This window comes from Crinia signifera, chromosome 3 (genome assembly GCF_055691185.1).
Source record: "Crinia signifera chromosome 3, ASM5569118v1, whole genome shotgun sequence".
NCBI classification, from domain to species: domain Eukaryota; kingdom Metazoa; phylum Chordata; class Amphibia; order Anura; family Myobatrachidae; genus Crinia; species Crinia signifera.
Window position 1 is genome coordinate 80,947,142 of NC_139219.1, and position 12,781 is coordinate 80,959,922.

The window sequence follows — 12,781 nt, forward strand, 5'->3', positions numbered from 1 at the left end:
TGTGCGGGCATTACATATTGGCAATTTCCAGCATGTGCCATGTTTTACCCCCACTATGAATTTGGTGGTGCAGCATTTCCTAAAAAGTGATAGGAATGTGCAGGAGTTGCTTGAGGTGGCCTGCAAATATGCTGGATGCTTTCAGCATTCTGCCACGGCAGCGGCAGCAAAAACTCCTCAACCTGCCCTGCCATCACCTCAAACAAGAGGTGGTGATGAGCTGGAACTCCACCCTCTATATTCTGCAGAGGATTGAGGAGCAGCAAAAGGCCATGCAAGCCTACTCGGTCATCTATGACATAGGCAGAGGAGCAGGGATGCACCAGACTCAAGTGCAGTGGAGGCTGATTTCCATGTTGTGCCGTTTGAACTTGCCACACGTGACGTCAACTCCGATACTGCCAGCTTAAGTCAGGTTATTCCCCTGGTCAGGCTATTGCAGAAGCAGCTGGAGAAAGTGAAGAAGGAGTTAAAGCATTAATATTCCACAAAGCATGTAGCTCTTGTGGATGAAGTCCTCCATACGCTTTGCCAGGATACGAGGGTGGTCAGTCTGTTAAAGTCAGAGGAATACATTCTGGCCACCATGCTCAATCCTGTTTAAAGCTTATGTTGTGTCTCCGGCAGACACTTGTCTACAAAGGTGCAAAGACCTGCTGGTCAGGAGATTGTCATCTGAAGCAGACCATGACATGGCAACAGCTCCTCCCTCATTTTCTCCCACACATGTGGCTGTGAGGAAAGCTGCAATTTCCCACACAACCCGCTGGTGGGGATGAAGGGCAGGCAGGAGGGAGTTTTGAGTTGGACATCTGGTCCGGACTAAGGGACCTGCCAAAAATCGCTGACGTGTCTACTGTTGCTGCATTGGATGCTGTCACCATTGAAAAAATGGTGGAGGATTACTTTGGTGACACAGAGAGAGAGGGTGCAAATGCACTATGCTATCATTACATTATAATATAATATATAATAAGAGGTTGTTGGTATATCATTGGCCAGTGATATTGGCCTGCCCACCAATCGTCCAGGTCACCTCTTGTCGAGCAGGTCCCTAACACTCTGGGGTCACCACCTGGGACGCAGGGAACCTCGAAACATGATCCAGCCAAGGACCCCCCCAGGGCATCACAATAAAGAATAGGGATAGTAAAGTGGTGAAATTATAAGAATGGAGGTCCCTACTATATGTTTGAAGGTAGAGAGTATGTGAAATAAGAAGTGCATACACAAATAATAGACATACAGGATATAAAAAGTGACTGTGTATTTAAGTTGTGATGCCCTGAGACAGTCCAGCCAGAGCATCCCGGGGCCCCCACGCCCAGATGCCAACCCCAAATTTTCTGACCCTATGCACAAATAAATAGGACTTACTTGGAATTATGCCTCTGTCTCAGTGCAGTCCATGCTGGTTCCCTGCTTAAAAACATAGAGGGTGGTGGGGGAGGGGTGCTAATCTAGATTGAGGCATTCTCAAACCTCAGGTGTGTATTGCTACACAGATACATGGTAGGGGAAATTGGCTCTAAATTGCACACCCTCAGTGATGAAAGGTGCCATCTGCTGAGAATAAATGGGTTACACAGAGAGAGAGGGTGCAAATGCACTATGCTATCATTACATTATAATATATAATAAGAGGTTGTTGGTATATCATTGGCCAGTGATATTGGCCTGCCCACCAATCGTCCAGGTCACCTCTTGTCGAGCAGGTCCCTAACACTCTGGGGTCACCACCTGTATTTATGTATGCACTTCTTTTTTCATATACTCTCTACCTTCAAACATATAGTAGGGACCTCCATTCTTATAATTTCACCACTTTACTATCCCTATTCTTTATTGTGATGCCCTGGGGGGGTCTTGGCTGGATCATGTTTCGGGGTTCCCTGCGTCCCAGGTGGTGACCCCAGAGTGTTAGGGACCTGCTCGACAAGAGGTGACCTGGTTGATTGGTGGGCAGGCCAATATCACTGGCCAATGATATACCAACAACCTCTTATTATATATTATATTATAATGTAATGATAGCATAGTGCATTTGCACTCTCTCTCTCTGTGTAACCCATTTATTCTCAGCAGATGGCACCTTTCATTACTGAGGGTGTGCAATTTAGAGCCAATTTCCCTTACTTTGGTGACAGCATCAAAGTAGACATGTCAGACAGTCCTTACCTTTACTGGCAGGAAAAAAGGCAGTTTGGAGACCCCTGTACAAACTGGCTCTATTTTACCTGCATTGTCCCCCCTCCAGTGTGTACTCTGAAAGAGTTTTTAGTGCAGCGGGGAACCTGGTCAGTGATCGGCGTAGAAGGTTGCTTCCGCAAAATGTGGAGAAGATGATGTTAATGAAAATGAATTGGATGAGGACGACATCTTGCCTCTATAGAGCCAGTTTGTACAGGGAGAGGTGACTTGCTTCTTTTTTGTGGGGCCCAAACAAACCAATAATTTCAGCCATAGTCGTGTGGCAGACCCTGTCGCTGAAGTGATTGGTTTGTTAAAGTGTGCATGTCGTATTTATGCAACATAAGGGTGGGTGGGAGGGCCCAAGGACAATTCCATCTTGCACCTCTTTTTTGCCATTATGTGCTTTTTGGGGCCTGGTTTTTCAAACTGCCATCCTGTCTGCCGTTGCAGTGCCACTCCTAGATCAGCCACGTGTTTGTGCCGCGCACTCGTGTGGCTTAGTATAGTTATCCAGCTACCTCGGTGCAACCATTTGCCCTTAAAACCATATTGTGAGGTGTTCGGAATAGAGTGGAAATTAATGATTATTGATAATGAGGTTAATAATAGCGTAGGAGCAAAAAAATAATAATAAAAAAATCAATTAAAAAAAGCAGATTTATGCTCTTAAAAAAAAAAAAAAAAAATCAGAACCCAAAACAAGAAACATGGTGGTGTTTTGAAACAGATCCAGATCGAAAATAGTGCCCGAGATACAGACCCAAAACGTGTTTCACGAAAAATGAAAATTGCCTGGTGCACATCCCTAAATACAATTGCTTTTGTAAATTTCCCTCTGGAATACGAATTTGTAAATGAAATACGATGGCGATGCCAGTCATATTCATTCATATTTAGAATACGAATTTTCGTATTCTTAGTAAATTTCCCCCAGTGTGTGCATATTTAAACCCCATAGGAAAATAGGACAATTGTAACATGGTCAGCGTATGTGTGTAAGAGAGCTTAATTTTATATTTAAAAAATAAAAATATTGTTTTAATATAATTCCAATTTTCCTTATATCTGGATGAGAGTGCATCCCACCTAAGTTTATTTTTCTCTTTCTACTTGAATTAACAAACCTCTTGTCTAGCAAAGATTGGAAGGCTGCTCTTGGAGTTACCTGTAATACCAGATATGGATTCTGGAATAATCGCCAATCAGATGTGAATAACTACTGCAAGTATACTGCAGGACAAATAAGTAGGATGCCACAGTAGCATAATGGGAACACTCTGCAGGGTACAAATATTGCAAACTAAAGGTGATGCATAACTAGCAGCCAGGTACTTGAGAGTTTAATGGCTGGATGGTATATTCTGCAGCAGGCTGGAATTCCACAGGTGCATGATTAGTGCTGAAGCTTTGCAAAGCATAGCAGATGCACACCAAATGAAGGAACAGCGAGGATCTCTGGGAATACTGCAAAGTGAAGTTAACAAGCAAAATAATCCAGGTTTGTGACACCGTACAGAAGTCCTGCAGTCATGGAAAGAGAGAAAAGGTCAGTTTGTGAGATAAGTGTGTAATTTGTGTAGTTAGTTTTATGGTCTTGTGTGCAATTAAACATATTTTAAATTAAATATAGTAGAATACAGGTAACAATCAACTCTAGAAATAAAGGGAAAAGTTTGCTCCAAAAAATATAAAACAATTGCAGACATGACATACACCACAAGCCATTGTAGGGAAAGGCTGTGTTTGTCCTGCTAGTGCTATTGTTTTTCCATGCACTAGAATGGCTGTGGTGGAAGTATTAGGGGGCATTGGTAACAGGCTTCTGTCTCTAACAAGTCAATCCTTTACCACCTCATGCTTCCTTCTTATCATGTTGTATATTGTGTGTTTCATTGGCAGTGTATAATAAACAGAGTAGAAATAACTGTAAATTAATATTAGGGCAGATGTATTAAGCCTTAACAAGAGATAAATGCAAGTGTGATAAGGAGAGATAAACATCCAGCCAATCACCTGCCAACTGCCATGTTACAGCCTGTGTTTGAAAAAAGTCAGTAAGGAGCTGATTGGCTGGATGTTTATCTCTCCTTATCACACTTGAATTTATCTCTTGTTAAGGCTTAATACATCTGCCCCACTGTTTTTTTGGAGGGCAGCTTGATGCGACAAATAATACAGTGCCTAAAAAAATACTTACTGGAATTATGGATCCTATTTGGTAGTATACAGTAAAATACAAAATATAAAGTTGCTGCCCTAGTGTGATGCCTTGGTGTGGTTTTGAAGGTGTCCCATGCCCTATACTTGAACCCTTAAGGTGCGTACCCATGGTACGATTTATGTTCCGTATGATATTGTATACGATTTCCCAGGAAAGTCCCAGTGGTCAAAAGCATAAGATTTGTGCTTAAAATAACGTACAATGTGCATAAGATATCATTTACGATATGACGTCACAACTGTACTACACTATACTATCTTATGCTTTCTAGCCAGATTGAGTTGCATGCTCACCCGAGCAGCTCCCTCCCAGACAACCGTCGGGAGCGCGCATCGTACGTCGGATAGTGCGTACACACGGTAAGATATAGTGCACTATCTAGCATGCTATTCGAAACTAGCTAGATAGTGTGCTAGATTTTGCACTATATCTTACCGTGGTACACACCTTAAAGGTCAGTGGCAGTTTTTATATATGGGCTGCAGGCAGTTGCATAACTATAAATTTAGCTCACCCAGCCAAAACATTTGTGGTGCCCCCCCCCCCCTTTTCAGTAAAACATGACAATGGTGCAGACTGGTTACCTGGGCCATGTCGCTCCCCAGGAGTGACTTGCACCCATGCGGCGTAACAGGGAGGACATCCTATCCGCTGACATACTCTAGCCCTCCATTACCAGGGGAAACTAGCGGAAGTGTGTGCTCCTCCAGGCACAGAGAAGGTGAGATGACTGGGGAAGGGGGGTGGGCTGTCACCTACAATATGCAGCTACAGTATACAGCAAACTGTGTATTAGTACAGGACAGCAGGTATTTTTCAAAGCACCTCGAGATTGCTGGCTCCCTAAAGCCACAGCCGGGGCTGCCACACCATAGTTACGCCACTGGCTGCAGGGCTGCAGCCCCCCAGGAAAAATCCACCACTGTTCTCTGCCTAAGTGAAGCCAGATGCAGTCTGTGAGACTGCTCTGGCTTCACTGTGACTGGAAATGACTTCCTCTTGGAAGTCTGACCGCCCAGTCACACAAGGCATTGGGAGGTATACCCTCCCTCCGGGATGCCTCTACATGGGCTGCAGAGCATCAGCCCATAAAACCCGGGTTCCATGCAGCCAGGACCCTGAATCTCCCTCTGGGGACTGCTGCAAAAGCAGGCCATATAGAGGCTGGGGCCAGCGCATGCACAGTACTGACCAAGCTACTGCGAATGCCCCATGGTGGGGAACGGCTGCTGGAGCGTGATTGGCAGTGGCAGCATCGTGGCCCACAAGCACCGCGGCAGCGGTGCCAGCAGATGGGGGCCCGCATCGCTGCAGCCCACTTCCTCCGCAGAGGTAAGAGCTGCCCCTGCTTAAGGTCCATACACACTGGGCGTTTTTGCTGTAGTAACAGAAGTTTTCAAAGCAAGGCAATCACACCAATAGTTTTGTAGTATCAAACTATTTTTGCTACTTTGGTATATGCAAGTGGAAAGGAATGAATCCGAAAGATTTGAGTAGTCGAAGGTGTTTTCCACTCTGTGGATCTGTATGTAGCAGCACTTTGGTTTGATTGTGCACCTATTAGTCATACCTTTTGTACCTTGTAGCTACTTTGGTATATGTCAGTTATGATTTCTTTATAATTGGTGTTTCACTGAAGGCTATTGTGTCCTAGTCTTTTTCTTATAATCCTGCAAGTTGTGAAGAGTCATCAGACATCTTCCCCCTATCTCTCTTGTACCATCCCTTGTTTTTCTTCTATGCCATATGCTACCCTGCTGTTCTAAACCTTTCATGCCTTTTGTTTTACAGCACAACCCCCCCTATGTCTGCCTTATACCATATTCTCCTGTGCCTGTCTCATTTTAGCCCTGTTTCCCAGCCTTTCCACTCAATCATGCCTGTCCCATGCCAGACCGATGTGTCTGGCCTTCTTATCTTCGCCATTCCCTCTCCTCACATCTGTCCCACATCACCAGCCCCTGTGTTTGTCAAAGCCACCAACCTCTGGGTATGTTAAAGCATCACAACCACCATGTGCCTGTCCCATTGTATGTCCTTCTCTAATGCTGCCACCCTCCCTTTGTGTGTCTTGTCTCTACCCCATCACTCCTGATCCCTTCTCCTACTCTTTGTCCTGCATGCCACCCCACAATCTGCCACTCTTTTCTACCATTCAAGATGAGACATTATCCAGCGAAGGTCCCCCAGGGTGCTCAGTGACTCGGGGCATTGCCAGTCCCGGTTTTATAACCCTAAAGAATGGAACTCATTCATTCATCGCAGTTTATTACAGTGTACTTAAATATGGCAGGCATTGACATACGAGTTTATTAATCCTAATTACTACCTATCTGCAAAGCACATGCCAGCATCTCCTGCAGTGTTTGTATAATGGTACAAATGAGAACTTTTCAAAATTAACTACAGGAGGAATATTTTTCTATTCTAATGAGCCTAAGATCTAAACATATCTTATTTATAGTATATAGCATTACAGTGTGTGGTACTACAGTATTTTGAAATAAAATTCAAATTTGTTACGTAATGCTGAAAGTTCTTCCAATAAAGTAACTTCAGTAGCAGAAAGAGTTCAGTGGAAATTACAAGGCTGTTTATCCTATATAAAACCTTGAAACACTGAATTTAGTACTCCCACATGTATTATCTATTGAACAATTGTCTTTTCTTCTCTTTTTTCTATAATGGAAGTTATTGTTTTTTGCTTCTTTGTAACCTACTTTCTTCTAAAACTGACCTGGTTGTTGGTCAGAGTGAATGAATAATGTGTGTGCGCACATGAATTTGTCTGTTTCTGCATACTGATGAGCTCAGTTTTATGTCTGAGTCGGCTGTTACCTGCTCAATAAAAGTCACATTCTGGATGTTGCAAAGCCTTTAAACTGCTTTAAGATAGCATACAAGACAAAGCAATGTGTTATGGATTAAATTGAACACCCAAAGAAATGTATGTACTGACCTAAAGTTTTTTTTTTAGAGAAATCCTCCATGCTAATGATCAAGGAGGCCCTGCTATATGTAGTACACTTAAGCACCAATGTGGTCATAGGCACGGATTCAGAGGTAGGCTCATTACAGATATGTGTCTTAGTGGCTGTTTTAAAATATGCGATCGAAATACCGATGCCGGGATTATGACCACCACAATCCCAACATATTCCCCCTCTGTGGGTGTCCACAACACCCATAAAGAGAGAAAAAATATAGTGTGCCATGCGTAGCGAGGCACCGGGCCTGCAGCGTGGCAAGCACAGTGAGCATGCAAGTGGCGGTGTTGCGCTTGCCCCCTGTTGGGAGCCTGGCTTTGGTATTTCGACCACTGGGATCCCATACCGGACCCGCAAAAGAGGCAGGAGGCAACTTGATCTGAAAGACCACACTGCTGGTGATCCGCTGCAGGGGTTTATTTACTTAGATGGGAGTTCTATTTAAGATGGTTTGCCCATAGCAACCAATGAAAAATCTAATATTTATTCAGCAACTTCTAAAACAGTGGTTCCCAACCCTGGTCCTCAAGTACCCCCAACAGTGCATGTTTTCCAGGTCCCCACACAGAATCACAAGTGATATAATTACCTCCACCTGTGGATCTTTTAAAATGTGCCTGAATAATCTGTGCACCTGCCGGGTGACCTGGAAAATGTGCACTGTTGGGGGTTGTGAACCACTGTTCTAAAAGATAAAATAATTGGATTGGTTACCCATAGCAACATCCCATCTTCAATAACAATCCCATCTTAGTATATAAACCCTGCAGTGTCTAGTGCCCTGCAAGCAATGTCAAGTTGAGATCTGTACATGTAAATCATCAAAATGGCATTGACATCAAATTAATATGCATCTCAGAATCAGGCCAATAGACAATACTTTTGTGTCTTGCCAGAGGCAGAACTACCAATGGTGCAGCAGGTGCATTGAACCTTGGCCCCTGAGGGCTAAGGGTGGAGTGGAGGAAAGGGGCCCAAATTAGGAAAGAGGTGGATTTTGCAAACTACCACTTGGTAAACAAACCCCAGGAGATAGATAGATAGATATATTTTTTTTTTTAAATAACAATTTTTATTGTTTTGTCCATAAATAAATAACATACAGACATTGAAGATACAAAGCAAAGACAAGCATAAGCCTCAGGATAAAGTATGGTAATGCTGTGCTCCGCTCCTTTCGTGTGTTAGTGATAAATGACAAGTTTTTTTATTGTGCAAAATGATTTTTCACTTGGAATAAAACAGAACATATATTTTGCATACAATTCAAATGACAGTGCGGTGAACAATCGCATGCAATTTACACATTTTATAAACATAACATTGAGGTGAGTGTTGGCTTGACCGATTTTTGTGCACCCAGAACAGGCAAGAGTGTGTGGGGTCAGTTGTGGGGGCTTTTGGAGACATGGGGACATGCGCTGTTGCAAAGGCCCAAGGCTGGTATTTGTTTGTTAATGCTGCTCCACTAATCTGTGTCCTCCTGTAGTTGGCAGTGTGTTGTGTTGTTTCCAATGCTACAACACAACAAAACCACCACAAACTGCTGGCTACAGTGCTCCTGTAGCCGGTAGTTTGTGTGTGATGTTGTTCCCAATGCTACAACACAACAACACCACAAACTTCCGGCTACAGGAGCACTTTAGCCGGCAGTATTCCCGACACATAAGGGGAAGCCCTATAATCTAGTTTGAGTTTTCTATGCAATTTCACCCAGCTGAAGTAGGTGTCATGAAAGAGGTGATGGTTAAGAATAGAGGGAGGAATGAGTGATTTATTTTTAGCATGCTCTGCACAGATAGATTAAGGGTGAACTACGGCAGCTTCCAACAGTAAATCAGTGTAAGCCCCACGGTTGAGTATCCAGTCGGTCGCGCAGCACGAGACGATAGAGATGGATTAAGATGGAAAGTCAGGTAACCCAGCTCCTCCTATCAGCTTGTCCATGACCAATTTGGAATAGGCAATTTTGGGTTTCTTCCCATTACAAAGAAAATGTAACATGGCTTTTTTTAAACAATGCATATCTACACCAGTAATCAAAAAGGGAAAGAATTGCATCACATACTTTTTTGGGGGGAATATTACCGATTTCAGTAAGGCTATCCTACCAAAAGAGTAGCCCATCCCTCTAGTTTGGTTATAACTTTCATGATAGTTGATGTAAAGTTCAGTTTAGATAAATTGGAGAGATCCCCAGATATCTAAACCTCCAAATATTTAAAATGGGACTGCGTTAATTTAAAGGGTGAGGAGGAGATAACAGTGGAGATGATAGAAGTTGGGCAGGTTAGGGGTAGCAATTCAGATTGTTATATTAATTCTGTATCAAGCAACCCCACCAAACTCCAAGATTAATCTCAATATTCCGGGGATTGATTCCAATGGGTCAGAAACATATAGGAGCATATCATCCTCAGAAAGCAATCAGCGTCATTTATCACAATACCCTTATAGACGCGAGGAACTAAGGGCCATAGCCAATGGCTCCAGGGCCATTGCGAAAAAAGGGTCAGGAGGGGACAACCCTGCCTCTTCCCCTTTTCAGTAATAAAGGGTTCAGACAGGAAACCGTTGCAAGACACCTTAGTGCGGTAGTGTTCATTCTAGCACCCGTCATTTTTGAAGCCCATGCAGTTCCTCTTCCCTGCCTGGGGTGTCGCTGTCTGCTGTGGTGTTTCTAGCACAGGTCTGGTTTGCATATCAGTGCTTATATTCCAACCACACTTTGCTAGAAGCACTACAGAAGACAGCGACACCATAGGCAGTGAAAAGGAACTGCATGGCGGGTGCTAGAACACTATGCGGAGAGATGAATGCAGAATACAAATTGCTTTGATGATGAAATCAGGAAAATTAAAACAAGTTATAGTGGCCAAGAGATGGTACCACTTGATGTGGCATTTTCAGCATCTAGGGAGAGAATTGCAGAATTCTGAAAGAGTGGGTTGGTTTTACACTCAGACAAAGTTGCAACAACCCTCCATACGTTTACCGCAGAATGTTTCCCAGAAATAAACCCTGTTTGGTCCGGGTGGATTATGTAGGTCAAGATCTTTTTGAGTCTATCAGCAAGTATTTTTGCCAATAGCTTGTACTTTAGATTTAAAAGATAACATGGGGCAAATCTTAGGCAGGAGTGTTTTGTAAAAATCACTGTCATAACTATCGGGGCCAGGGGCCTTGTTGGGTTTTAGATGCTTAATAGCCATATTGACCTCATCCAGAGAAACGGAGGATTGTAGCATGGAAGACATATCTGGCACAGAGATGGGAAGTTTAGAGAGTCCCAGATTGGGGATGTGAAGAGGGCAGTGAAGCTGGATTAGGGAGAGGGGCTGATGTACGGATGTCTGGAGGTCTCGAGTCAGTAGTCTCACCATGGCCGAGGGAACTACCAGAGGGTAAGTATGTGGAGTATAAATCTTTATAGAAAAGCTGCATAATTTCAGCTATGAGCTTGTTGGAGGAAGCAATATCCCTGTCAGTCGTGCGTAAAGGATGCACAACTGCTGATTTCTGGGATATCTTCAACAGATTAGTGAGGAGGTGGACGGTTTTGTTCCCAAATCTGTGAAATTTATGATTCACATAAAAAAGGTATCTGTCACCCATTTCAGATAGGTATTCATCAAACTGTGTCTTAGCCAATAGGCATAGTAATCTGTGAAGGGGAGATGGGGAAGTCTTAAATTGCTGAAAGGCCTCAGTTAAGGAGTTCTGTAATAGGATATACTTTGGAGTATTTCTTGTTGAAGGCCGCGGTGATGGACATTATGGTACCCGTCAGCACTGCTTTTGGTTGCCTTTAAAACAAGGTTCGGTTTGAAAGGGCATGTTCAGCATTATTGGCATAGAAGTCCTCCCATGTGGTCTCCAGCAAGCTATGAAATTTAGTGTATTTGGAGAATCTGAATGGAAATCTCCATAATTTAGAGGAGCCAGGATCTTCTGGGAAGGAAATGGTGGAAGCAAGCACAGCATGGTCAGAAAGGAAGATAGAAGAGATGTGAGAGGCAGGTACCAGGGGGAAGAGTGCATGCAAGAGAAATATGTAGTTGATATGGGAGAGAGAGTCATGTGCAGTACAAAAGTTTCCTGTGTATCCTCCAGTGGAAGGGCTATCCTTTAGAGCAGGCTTGTCCAACCCGCAGCCCGCGGGCCGCATGCGTCCCAGGTTGCCTAGTAATGCGGCCCAGTGCAATTTTGCAGGCATGAACATTGATGTTTCTTCTGATTCCTGCACTTAGTCCGGTCCCAGCAGTCCTTTACGGAGGTGCGCGAGTGCACGGGTGACGTCACCACGCACCCGCGCACTGGAGTACGGCGCTTACACTATGTCAGGCGTCGGTGGAGGCGGGAACTCTAGTCTGCGTGCAGTCGGCAGCCATAGGGATGGAAGGACGCATGTCTGGCGGCACAGCACTGTGTGTTACTGGTGTCTTGGGGCGGACAGCACTGGGTCCCACTGCAGTGCTGAAGGTGGAGGGGCGGACGGTGAAACTTAATACAGGTCTGTTGGGGCATATGTGTTATATGGCACTGTGGGGGCATATGTCTTATATGGCACTGTGGGGGCATATGTCTTATATGGCACTGTGGGGGCATATGTCTTATATGGCACTGTGGGGGCATATGTCTTATATGGCACTGTGGGGGCATATGTCTTATATGGCACTGTGGGGGCATATGTCTTATATGGCACTGTGGAGGCATATGTCTTATATGGCACTGTGGGGGCATATGTGCTATATGGCACTGTGGGGGCATATGTGCTATATGGCACTGTGGGGGCATATGTGCTATATGGCACTGTGGGGGCATATGTCTTATATGGCACTGTGGGGGCATATGTCTTATATGGCACTGTGGGGGCATATGTCTTATATGGCACTGTGGGGGCATATGTCTTATATGGCACTGTGGGGGCATATGTCTTATATGGCACTGTGGGGCATACAATATGTGCTATATGGCACTGTGGGGGCATTTGTGTTATATGGCACTGTGGGGGCATTTGTGTTATATGGCACTGTGGGGGCATTTGTGTTATATGGCACTGTGGGGGCATATGTCTTATATGGCACTGTGGGGGCATATGTCTTATATGGCACTGTGGGGGGCATATGTCTTATATGGCACTGTGGGGGCATATGTCTTATATGGCACTGTGGGGGCATATGTGCTATATGGCACTGTGGGGGCATATGTGCTATATGGCACTGTGGGGGCATATGTGCTATATGGCACTGTGGGGGCATATGTCTTATATGGCACTGTGGGGGCATACAGTATGTCTTATGTGGCACTGTGGGGGCATATGTCTTATATGGCACTGTGGGGGCATTTGTGTTATATGGCACTGTGGGGGCATTTGTGT

At 44.4% G+C, this 12,781-nt stretch overlaps 1 protein-coding gene across 3 annotated transcripts in view; it reads left to right on the forward strand.

Annotated features, from left to right (window-relative positions):
• Positions 1-3,436: 3,436 nt before the first annotated feature.
• The window catches only part of LOC146063590 (proton-coupled folate transporter-like), a 364,667-nt gene continuing 355,322 nt past the window's right edge, over positions 3,437-12,781 (forward strand). For 2 of the 3 annotated variants that reach the window (XM_083176104.1, XM_083176106.1), the window contains exon 1: positions 3,438-3,691. The gene's annotated coding sequence lies outside the window, so the exon portion shown is untranslated. Of the gene's footprint in view, positions 3,692-12,781 lie in introns of all 3 variants that reach the window. The other variant, XM_083176105.1, reaches the window with a different exon arrangement.